This window comes from Microtus pennsylvanicus, chromosome 11 (assembly GCF_037038515.1).
Source record: "Microtus pennsylvanicus isolate mMicPen1 chromosome 11, mMicPen1.hap1, whole genome shotgun sequence".
NCBI lineage: Eukaryota > Metazoa > Chordata > Mammalia > Rodentia > Cricetidae > Microtus > Microtus pennsylvanicus.
This window is the reverse complement of record NC_134589.1, coordinates 37394893-37405843: the sequence shown is the minus strand read 5'-3', so window position 1 is coordinate 37405843 and position 10951 is coordinate 37394893. Positions and strand designations below refer to the sequence as shown.

The window sequence follows — 10951 nt, the reverse complement described above, 5'->3', positions numbered from 1 at the left end:
AGGTGTGTATCACTATGCCCAACTCTGAAGACTTCTTGATAGCATCGCTAGGTGAGGTCATAAAGAAGAAAACGTCTAGTTAGATATTTGTCAATGTCCAGAGCCTTCACAGCCTTCCTGCCCGCTATAAATTGCTTCATTGAAGCCAACATGGGCTTAGCTATGCATGAGAAGGTTCTGGAGGCTGAAACTTTTGATTGATAGTCACATAAAGAGTTGGTTCAAAGAACTTTCCATAAGGGCTTTGTGATATTTTAATCAAATTACAATAAGTAGCACCCTGTATCCTGACACATCAATACAGCTTGAAATTTGGCCAAACTAAGCATCAAAATCTTGGTGGGAAACATTAATGGAAGGGAGATCCTTGAAGGACAATCTATTGGCTCAAATAGAGAAGGGATAAAGGAAGCACCAGGCGTCCAGCCCAGCAGCAAATCCCTGTGGCCTCTTCCTCTCCTGCAGTTGCTTTCCTGGATTCTGTGGTTTTTGTTGACAGTTAGTTCCCTTATTGTGTTCAAATGATTCTCTACTCCCTTGTGGTGTTGACACATTCTCTGCTGTTCTGTTTAAAAACTGCTGTAGCTGCTGCATGACAGTGCTGCCACCTCGCAGCAAGGGTGGGAATGACTCTGAAGTCTCATTTCTCACCCTCCGTGATAAAAGAGGAAAATCTCATTTTCCCCAAGAGCAATCTCATGCATGGCTAGAGATGAAATTGAAATTTTCTTTTATAAATTCTTGGAGATGTTTTCTTTTCGTGTGTGTGTGTGTGTGTGTGTGTGTGTGTGTACATGTACTAGGGACTGAACCTACTCATATATGCCCTGAAGTCAAATTGAATGTTGAAGCATGCCACACTGTGGAGCAGAGACACAAAACTAAAATTAAGACAAAATATCTAGTGGTAGAGATGATGTGTCCTGTTGTGACCTCTGAAAGAGAGTAGGAAATAAGGCAAGAATAGTCAAAGCGGGTCTGGAAGAGAAACCCTTGACGAGAAGTTTCGTTTTTCGAGACAGGGTTTCTCTGTAGCTTTGAGGCCTGTCCTGGGACTTGCTCTGTAGGCCAGGCTGGCCTCTATCTCACAGAGATCTGCTTCCCTCTGCCTCCAGAGTGCTGGGGTTAAAGGCGTGCGCCACCATTGCTCAGTGCCTACCATGTGGATTTTGGGAAATGAACTGAGGTTGCCAGGCTCCACAGTAAGCACTTGGCCATCTCACTGCTGGGCCAGAAATTAATTTATTTCTTCAGACAGGGTCAAACTCGAACTTGTGACAATCTTGCCTTAGTCTCCCCAATGCTAGGATTATGGGGATAAACTACCATCTCCAGTTTAGGAATTATCTAATCCTTTTTTTTAAAAATATTTATTTATTATGTATACAGTGTTAGTTTCCTTGTCTGCCTACAGGCCAGAAAAGGGCACCAGATCTTGTTATAGATGGCTGTGAGCCACCATGTGGTTGCCGGGAATTGAACTCACGACCTCTGGAAGAACAGCCAGTGTTCTCAACCTCTGAGCCATCTCTCCAGAACCCCCACCCCCCTTTTTTTGGTAACATTTTATTTATTTATTATGTATACAGTGTTCTGTCTGCATGTGTGCCTGCAGGCCAGTAGAGGGCACCAGACCTCATTGCAGATGGTTGTGAGCCACCAGGTGGTTGCTGGGAATTGAACTCAGGGCCTCTGGAAAAGCAGCCAGTGTACTCTTAACTGCTGAGCCATCTTTCCAGCCCCTATTATCTAATTCTTATGACCCACAAATGAGTTTTGCTTTTGCCTTTTTTTTTTTTTGTCTTTTTTTGTCTGGTTGGTTTTGCTTTTTCAAGACAAGGTTTCTCTGTGTAGCCCTGGCTGTCCTGGAACTCACTCCGTAGTCCAAGCTGGCCTCAAATTCACAGAACTCTGCCTGTCTTTGCCTCCCAAATGCTGGGATTAAAGGCATGTGCCACTACTGCCTGGTGAGTTTTGCCTGTTTAAATAAAAATTTCTTGTTAAAAATTTTAGGTTAGTCAGGATGTTTAACAAACTATACCCTTTTGCCCAAACATTTTTCTTTCTTTCTTTCTTTCTTTCTTTCTTTCTTTCTTTCTTTCTTTCTTTCTTTCTTTATTTTTTGTGGTTTTTCGAGACAGGGTTTCTCTGTGGTTTTGGAGCCTGTCCTGGAACTAGCTCTTGTAGCCCAGGCTGGTCTCGAACTCACAGAGATCCGCCTGCCTCTGCCTCCCGAGTGCTGGGATTAAAGGCGTGCGACACCACCGCCCGGCCCAAACATTTTTCTTACAAATGTTCACTGCAATGATTATTGGTCTGGTTCAAGGCCTCTGGCTTCTGCTACCTCATCACTACGGGATATTCACTGAGACTCCTCATGCTGCTCTGAGTCATGGAGATCCTTTGGCTTTAGTTCCACAGGCCTAACTCTTCACGTGATCCAGCAACTCAGATGTTTAAAAAAAAATTTTTTTTGAGGGAGGGGAGGAGGCTACAAGCGTGGAGGGCAGATATGGAAGGACTTGGAAATGAGTGGGAGGGGGTGCATAATGTGAAATTCTCTAAGAATCTATAAATAGTTTAAAAAATTTTAGGCTTGAATAAAAAGCAATGGGGAACCTTTGTGGTAACCTTTATATATATGAATCATTACACTTTGTTGTCATTCATTCTGATTTTTGTCTCTTATTTAATATTTATTTTAATTTTTTTTTTATTGAGAAAAGCTCTTAGTATGTAGTCCTGACTGGCTTGCAACTTGGTAGACAGATGAGGCTCACAGAGGTCTGCCTGCTTCTGCATCCTGGAATTAAAGGGATATGTCACCACTCCTAGCCTCGTCTCTTTTTTTTTCTGAGACAGGGTTTCTCTGTGTAGCCCTGGCTATCTTGCATCTCATTATGTAGACCAGGCTGGCCTCAAACTCAGAGATCCATGTGCCTCTGCCTCCCAAGTGCTGGGATTAAAGGTGTGCACCACTGCTGCCCCACTGCCTTGTCTATTTTTTAAATTAGAAACTTATGTATGTATGTATTTAATGTCTCTTTACACAGCTGACTGTCCTGAAATTCACTTTGTAGACCAGACTGTCCTGGAACTCACAGAGATCCACTTCCTCCTGAGTGCTGGGATTAAATTCACACATCACTACGCCCAGCTCTGGCTTTTATTTTTTGTTCAGTACTAATTTTAAAATTGATTCATAATGTTTCATATAGCAACCTTTTTTGTAATTACCTTTATAATATCCCATTTTATGAATATAGCACAATTTAAATACTCTATTGTTGTTAATATTTTGGATCATATTTGAAGGTTTCCCAGAATATAAATACAAAGGTTGAAGCTGGATTAGAGGGTATGTAAGTTAGGCTCAGCTTGACTATTCATAGTAAATTATTTTCTAAGAAGTTGTTTTCAATAGCAATTCCATTTGTAACATATTCCTGTTCTATATTCTTTAAAATTTTTTTTATTAGACTTACTCATTTTGTGTGTAAGCATTTAGCCTGCATGTATGTATATATAGCATGTGCATGCTTGGTGCCCTCAGAGGTTGGAAGAGAGCATCAGATCCCCTAGAACTGGAGTTATGGGTCATGGTGAGCCACTGTGTGAGTGGTAGGAATCAAACGTGGGTCCTCTGCAAGAGCAACAAGTACCCCAAACCACTGAGCCATCTCCTCAGATCCTTGTTCCATGATCTTGACAGAGGGGCCAAAGAACTGTCCCAGTATGACATAAAAGGAGCCTGAGCAGACCCAGGTATAGCCCTGCGGTTGGTCTCAAAACCTTAGCTCATGGACATTTGCTCCCTCTCTGCAAGCACATGCTCTGCTATCCTGAATTAATAACATAGAATTCAATGCCACAGAACTCCCGAAGCGAGTGGGCATCCATTGGAATGTTTTCTAAGTACTCATAGAAAATGTGTGAAGGGGGAATAGGGAGGAAAGAACAAGTAATATTTTCTATGTGCTCCCTATGTTTCAGACTCTACTAGAGGTACTTTACATTTTGATTATATTTCATCTAAAAGATCACCCTGTATAGCTGGTTGTATAGTCAAGGAAACAGAGACACAGAAAAGGAGTCACTTGTTTACAGTCTAATTAGTGACAAAGCTAATTAGTGAAAGGCTTAGGATTTTAGGCCGGTCTTTCTAATTAAACAGCTCAAGATGGGTGTGTTTCTGTGTTTGTTTGCTTTGCTTTTTAAATAATGTATAGCACAAAAGAAGCTTCCCTTATCTGTGGCTTAGATTACCAAGAATCAATTCTTCTAAATTTGTATGGACCCCTATTCAAAAGATTATGGGCGTTTCTTCCATTGATGTAAGTCGCATTTCCTTTTGATTATCATCCTCCTGTTTCCATTAAGCAAATCAGTTGCATGGGAACAGGAGAGCCACTGGATTTGTGCAATAGCTTTCTATCTGTATGTCTGGGTTATTTATCAGAAGTGCTTTTCTCTCTAAAGACAGAAGCCGTGAAATCTGGTTTAATATCTAATAAAGGAAGACGGGCGTGCTTTTGTCGCAAGCTTGTATTCCCTCTGGAGATAGAGACAGGAGAATGAAGAATTTGGGCTAGCTCAGGCTGTGAAAATAGAATGAAAAGGATAAAAAGTTGACTAAAGGATCAGTGTTCCTTGATAGTAAAGTCTGCAAATATTATGTTATTTTTATTATTTATTGTGCTTCATACAAAACAACAATGGGGAAGTTGAGGGTATTTGAGGAAGACAAATACCTAAACCACAGCGGGAAAAGCTCAAGTCTGATCTGACGTAATGGAGATACTGAAAAACATTAAACAGAGGGTAATGACAGGGGAAGGAAATAATTAGCCAGGAAGTCTTTCATGGCTGTAGGAGAATGAGGTGTGTAGGTTGTAAAGCAGAGAAGCACAGGGTCAGAATCCCAGGACTAAGCAACAGGTAAATAAATCATCCTGTTTTTCTACCTTTAAGTAAAAAGCTCTTTAACATTCTCCAGGTGTTTAGTATATGTATACACACTATAACACACACACACCCCTGTGTGTAGGTGTCATGGAAGAAGAAACTGAGGTGTGGAACTGTCTAAAATTCAGCTCGGGACTGGAAGTGTTTGGGATTAGATAATATGGGGGGAAGGGGAGCTGAAATGTCCTGTGAAAACCCAAGTACACTGTGAAAACCCTAGTGTCCATGTGAAAGTATCGTGGGCAGTCTCCAGTATAAACACTGTTCTTCATTATGCAATGTAATCTTGCCTTTCGACACCAGGCCTCTGTGAGGAGATTTTCTGACCTTATGGTGTGAGGTTCCCCAAGGCTCTTAACTCTGGACAAACCTGAATGGTGTTCAGATAAGGTCTTTGTTCCTTTTATTTTACAACTGGAGCCACAGCTTTTTGGCAAGGGGCTGGCTTTCTTGAATTCTGATCATCAATAGAGCTGCTAAGTAACTTACTGGAGGCTTCACCTCCCAAAGGCAAAGCGGAGACTGATAAGCAGAGTTCAGGATCACAGTGGCCTCTCAGGTACAGTGCTAGTCTTTCTTTTCTCCTTCTCCTTCATATATATAGGCTTGGCTGTCCTGGAACTCACTCTGTAGACCAGGCTGGCCTGGAACTCACAGATCAACCTACCACTTCTGCCTCCTGAGTGCTGGGATTAAAGGCATGGGCCACCACTGAACAGTGCTAATCTTTATTTCAGTCAGTGAAACACTAATTAATATCTATACCTGGCCTTATGCTCAGAATTATAAAGAGGGGTGCTAAACTGGAGGGTGCTGTCTTTAATATGTGCACAAAGCTCCAGCAGAATTAAAACACTGTACCTTGTGCTGGTAACCATACTGCTGCTAGAATGTACAGGAAAGATGAATGGAGGCTGGAGAAGAGCTAGTGTCTAAGAGAAAATGAGACTTTCAAGGACTAAAACTATTCAGAAAAAACAGGAGGAATGATAAGTCTGACAGCATAAGGAAAGATATAAAAACAATTATGGAGAGGCTGGAGAGATGGCTCAGTGGTTAAGAGCATTGAACTGCTCTTCCAGAGGTCCTGGGTTCAATTCCCAGCACCCACATGGAAGCTCACGACTGTCTGTAATTACAGTTCCAGGGGACCCCACAACCATGGCAAAACACCTATATACATAAAAATAAAAATTAAGAAAAATTATGGCAAATTCTAGAAGCCAGGTCAGACTATGAATATTGAGGGTCACTGGGAAAAGGCATCTTGATTTTATTTTATTCAGGGTTTCACTATGTAACCCTGGCTAACCTAGAACCCTTTACGCAGTCTAGTCTGCCTTCAGACTAGTGGCAATCCTCCTGCTGCTGCCTCCCAAGTGCTGGGATTACTGGTTTGTGTCACCACGCCCAGCTAACATCTGAGTATTTTACCAGCAGGTTCAATTTCTATTAAGATACTTTCTTTCCTTCCCCTCCCTTTTCATGGGATTGAAACTAGAGCTGCAGGCATGCTAGGCAGATGCTCCACCACTGAGCTCCAGCTCCAAAACGATAAAGATACACTTTCCTTCTTTCATTTAACTCAAGCCTGACCTGAAGATTGCTATCTTGGAAATAAAGCTGTTGGAGACATTGCTATTCAGCAAGATACTCTGGCAGCAAACAGGGGAACAGTAATGCTAAATACTAAACTTGTGTTGTCAAAGTTCATTGTGAACAATGATCAGGTTTTCTTTTTAAAAGGGTCTTCATTTTTCCTTTAAAAATTACATGTAAATACATACATACATACATGTGTATATGTGTGTGTGTGTAAATTGGGAGGCAATTAGTGAGAATCTGTTCTATTTCCACCTTGTAGGTTCTGGGATTGAACTCAGGTCATCAGGCTTAGTGGCAAATGTCTTAGCCATTGAGTCATCTTTTTTTTTTTTTTTTTGGATTTTTTGAGACAGGGTTCTCCATAGCTTTTGGTTCCTGTCCTGGAACTAGGTCTTGTAGACCAGGCTGACACAGAGATCCTCCTGCCTCTGCCTCCCGAGTGCTGGGATTAAAGGCGTGCGCCACCACCGCCAGGCCATTGAGTCATCTTGCCTGCCCTTTTCCCTCTTCATTTAAAATTTTTATTGTATATATTGACTGCGACTATTCATATATACAAGTATAAGAGAATCTACAACCTTGTGTGTGTGTATGTGGGTTGAGCATGACTTGGTGCTGATGTGGAGGTCTGATAACTTGTGGGAGGCTGTTCTATTTTCTAACATGTGGTATCTGGGGATCAAACTTAGGTCATCATGATTAGTGCCAAGTACCTTCACAGGTTGAGCCATCTTGCAGCCTCAACAATCTACATTTTAAACAAGCACTCCAGTGTTCCTATTACAGGTGGTCAGTGGAACGTATCTTGAGAAATACTGCTCTTATCTAAAGCAGAAATGACTGCCAAATGGAACTACCTGGAAAATGCTAATATGCTATTTAGATATATATGGGCTTATCTACTTCTGAGACTTTATCATCTCTCATTTGTGCCCTTTACAAATTTTCATGACTATCATCTATGGAATGAGAGATAGGTAATATTTAAGAGTGCCAGTTTTGTCTTCCCAAATAGATTGTAATCACTTTACAGACAAGGATCTCTCAGAATTCTCCTGTAAAAGAGAAAGACATCAATGAAGGGAGCTGGGATGCTTAGAATCAATTCCTGTTACCTCTATACAACTTCATTTGTGTATGTGTTGAGACAGGGTTTCTCTGTGTAGTCCTGTCTATCCTGGAACTTGCTTTGTAGGCCAGCCTGGCCTCAAACTCAGAGATGCATCTGCCTCTTGAGTACTGGTATTAAAAGCACGCACCATCCTGCCCAGCCCGCCACCCCCTTTCTTTTAAACTTGAATTATTTATGCTGAATGTATTCCTGTGCTATAAGCTTTTGTTTCTTCATTTTCTTCTGGAGCATCTTTTTCTTCTATGAATCCTCCTCTTCTGGCTTTGGAACAGTTTGTTCATTTCAGAGAGGATCACCTCGATGTGGCAGGGGGAGCACATGTTTGGGCTAATTTGGCTATGAGCTCTGTACGCCAGCACACCTTAGGTGCTTTGTTCACCTGGATATGTTCAATGACTAGAGAACCTACATCTAAACCCTTCAGTTCATACTCTGCATTTTTAAGCATGCAGCAAAAATGCAGCACTCTTTTTGAGCCACAGACCCACTCTTTGGCTTGGACAACCTGACTCCACTGTTATACCGTTAGAAAGGGACACGTTGCTCCTTTAAAATGCTATGTTTTAGGACTGTAGAGATGGCTCTCTTCCTGCCTGCTCTTCCAAAGGTCCTGAGTTCAATTCCCAGCAACCACCTGGTGGCTCACAACCATCTGTAATGAGGTCTGGTATCCTTTTCTGGCCTATAGGCACACATGTAGACAGAATATTGTATACATAATAAATAAATGAATAAATATCTTTTAAAAAATGCTATGTTTTAGACACTTGGTGGCTTTTTGAATATGCATATCCTTGGTGACCTGGGCAGTTTCACTTTCTTAAAGTGAACATGAGGATTTGAACCTCTTGATTTGCATGATTTTGTAGTGTTTTCTGGGTCAAGGAAGTAGTGAACAATTTTTATAGGTCACTTTCAGGCCACATACAGGAAGAGCTGACTTCCTCCTTACACAATCTATTTTTTTCTTAAAAATATTTTTTTATAATTGAGTGTTTTTTTTCCCAGACACTTGCTGTGTACTACATGTGTGCCTGGGGCCTGAAGAAGCCAGAAGAGGGTGTCAGATTCCCCTGGAACTGTAATTATAGACTGTGAGCCACCCACCTGGGTACTAGAAATTGAGTCCAGGTCTTCTGGAAGAGTGGTCAGTACTGCTGAACTAGCTCTCCAGACACTACACGACTTTTGAAAAATCTGGAGACTTTGCGTTATGTCTTTTACGGTAGTTATAACAAAATACCACATCATAGAAACAATATAGAACTCTATATTTTTGAAGGCGAAAGGTCTGTGATTAAAGTGTTGGCAGTGGAAATGGCTTGTCAACCATTGTCTTCTCCCTGTCTTCAAAGGATCTTCTCCGCTTATCTGTATCTTAATATTCATTTGTTTATTTTATTAGGGTGTATCCTAAATGATATTGTTTTAACTTATTAATATCCTTAAATACCCTATCTCCAAGCCCCTCCCCCGCATCTTGAGGTACTATAGATTAGGACTTCAGCGTTGGATTTTGGGGATATAATTCAGCCCAGAAAAGACCCCTGGTTTCAGCTTCTAGAGTGTGTACTCACTCCCTTCTCCTCCACCTGTCAGTCTTGTATAGTATGTTTTCTCTACTCTTTGGCTTTCTTCCTCCACCTCTTACAGACATATGGCTTGTCTGGCAAGGATTCATGGAGATCAGCTCTAAAAAGCCTATGGTAGGATGGGCAGGTCTTGGCCTGCCCCAAATAGCACAACACTTAGGAGTGGTTCCTGTTCCAGGCCTTTGCCAGTCCTCTGCTCATCTGTGTCTCAGTGTTTGATACAGATTCTCTGGAACTGGTCTTGGGCTATCATCTGTCTTGGTTTTCTTTCCTGTAGCTTTTTGTTGTTTTGTGTCTTTCTTTAGTCTCCTAAGGCCAGGTTACAGACACACTTGAAGGCCCAGTTCTCCTGCCTCTGTCTCGTAAGTGCACTCTTTCTGTTAGGTCTTTCATTAGGCCTTTCCTTGAGTAGTTCATTAATTTTTTTTTTACTTGTGTGTGTGCGTGTGTGCGTACATGTGCATGCCCCAGTGTACTTGTGAACCTTGTTCAGTTTTCTCCTTCAACCATGTGGGGTCTAAGGACAATGGCAATACTTAGGTCCTCAGGCTTGGTGGCAAATACCTCTACCTGCTGAGCCATCTCACTCGCCCGCCCTGAGCGCTGGACTATTTGAATACCTCGCTCGAGGATGGAGTCTCGCACACATCCCACAGTCCTGAAGTTTAGAGGATAAATCCATTATTGTGGCATCCCTAAAGCTGACGAATGGCAACACCATTAAGAGTCCTAGAGAAAGAGACTGTACCATTTAAAAGGTAAAAGAACAGGAGGCAACTTCAAGGGTTTAAAATTCTTTCCTTGGTCACTTCTTCATGCCAGCTTCAGAGAGTACTACCATGAAGAGGCAAAACTTTCCAGATCATTCTTAGTCAGTCGAACAGCTTGTTAAACCAGAAAGTCTTGCTCAATTCTCTCTCTCTCTCTCTCTCTCTCTCTCTCTCTCTCTCTCTCTCTCTTTCTTTAAGCTCGGAGTTTCCTTTGTTCAGCTGACATTTATCCCAATGACACAGTTACTGTTAAAATATAGGTCACTGTTTTGTAAAATTTGCTAATTCTCCAATTTGTTTCCAACCCTTATTACTTCAAGTGAGTGGGCAAATTCTTGGAGAAGCTGCCCCCTAATGGTAATGAGGGGGTCCCATTGTTCCTGTTGACCAATCTTAGAGTCGTCCTGACTTAGCTTCCATCCACGAATGTGTTTCCCGGGGTGTGGCCTTCTACCCTTTTCACTTTTTGCCCTCTGGCATTGAAATCCTCTTCTGGTCATAATGTTCTCTGCATCTTCCCTGGCCTTCATCGTGGGCTTGTATAAGGACTGGGAAAAGAACTCCGGGTCCTCTGAATTCTTGCACTAGGTTAGAATTCACCCTGTTTTTGTCAAATGGGTCTCCTGTCGTCGCCACTGCACCTACGCCCAAGGTTGTATTGTGTTGGGAATTCTTCCAGTCGCCACTAATCAACAATGCGCACTGCCATGAAAGTCTTGCTGTGAAGTGGCAGACCTGGAGAAATCTTGTTGGCTTCACCTCAAAAGGCTTGGGGCAACCCCAGGAAAGGTTGGAAGGAAATCCCAGAAGTCAGGACTCACTGGTGCTTAACTGTTGAAGACAGCATGAGACTGCTGTCCTTTGTACCCGGCCTTGTCCACCAAACT

The 10951-nt window shown here is 42.0% G+C and overlaps 1 protein-coding gene across 3 annotated transcripts in view; it reads left to right on the top strand.

Moving 5' to 3' along the window:
- Nucleotides 1-10951, top strand: part of Acaca (acetyl-CoA carboxylase alpha) — a 271723-nt gene that overhangs the window by 41365 nt on the left and 219407 nt on the right. The window lies entirely within an intron of this gene.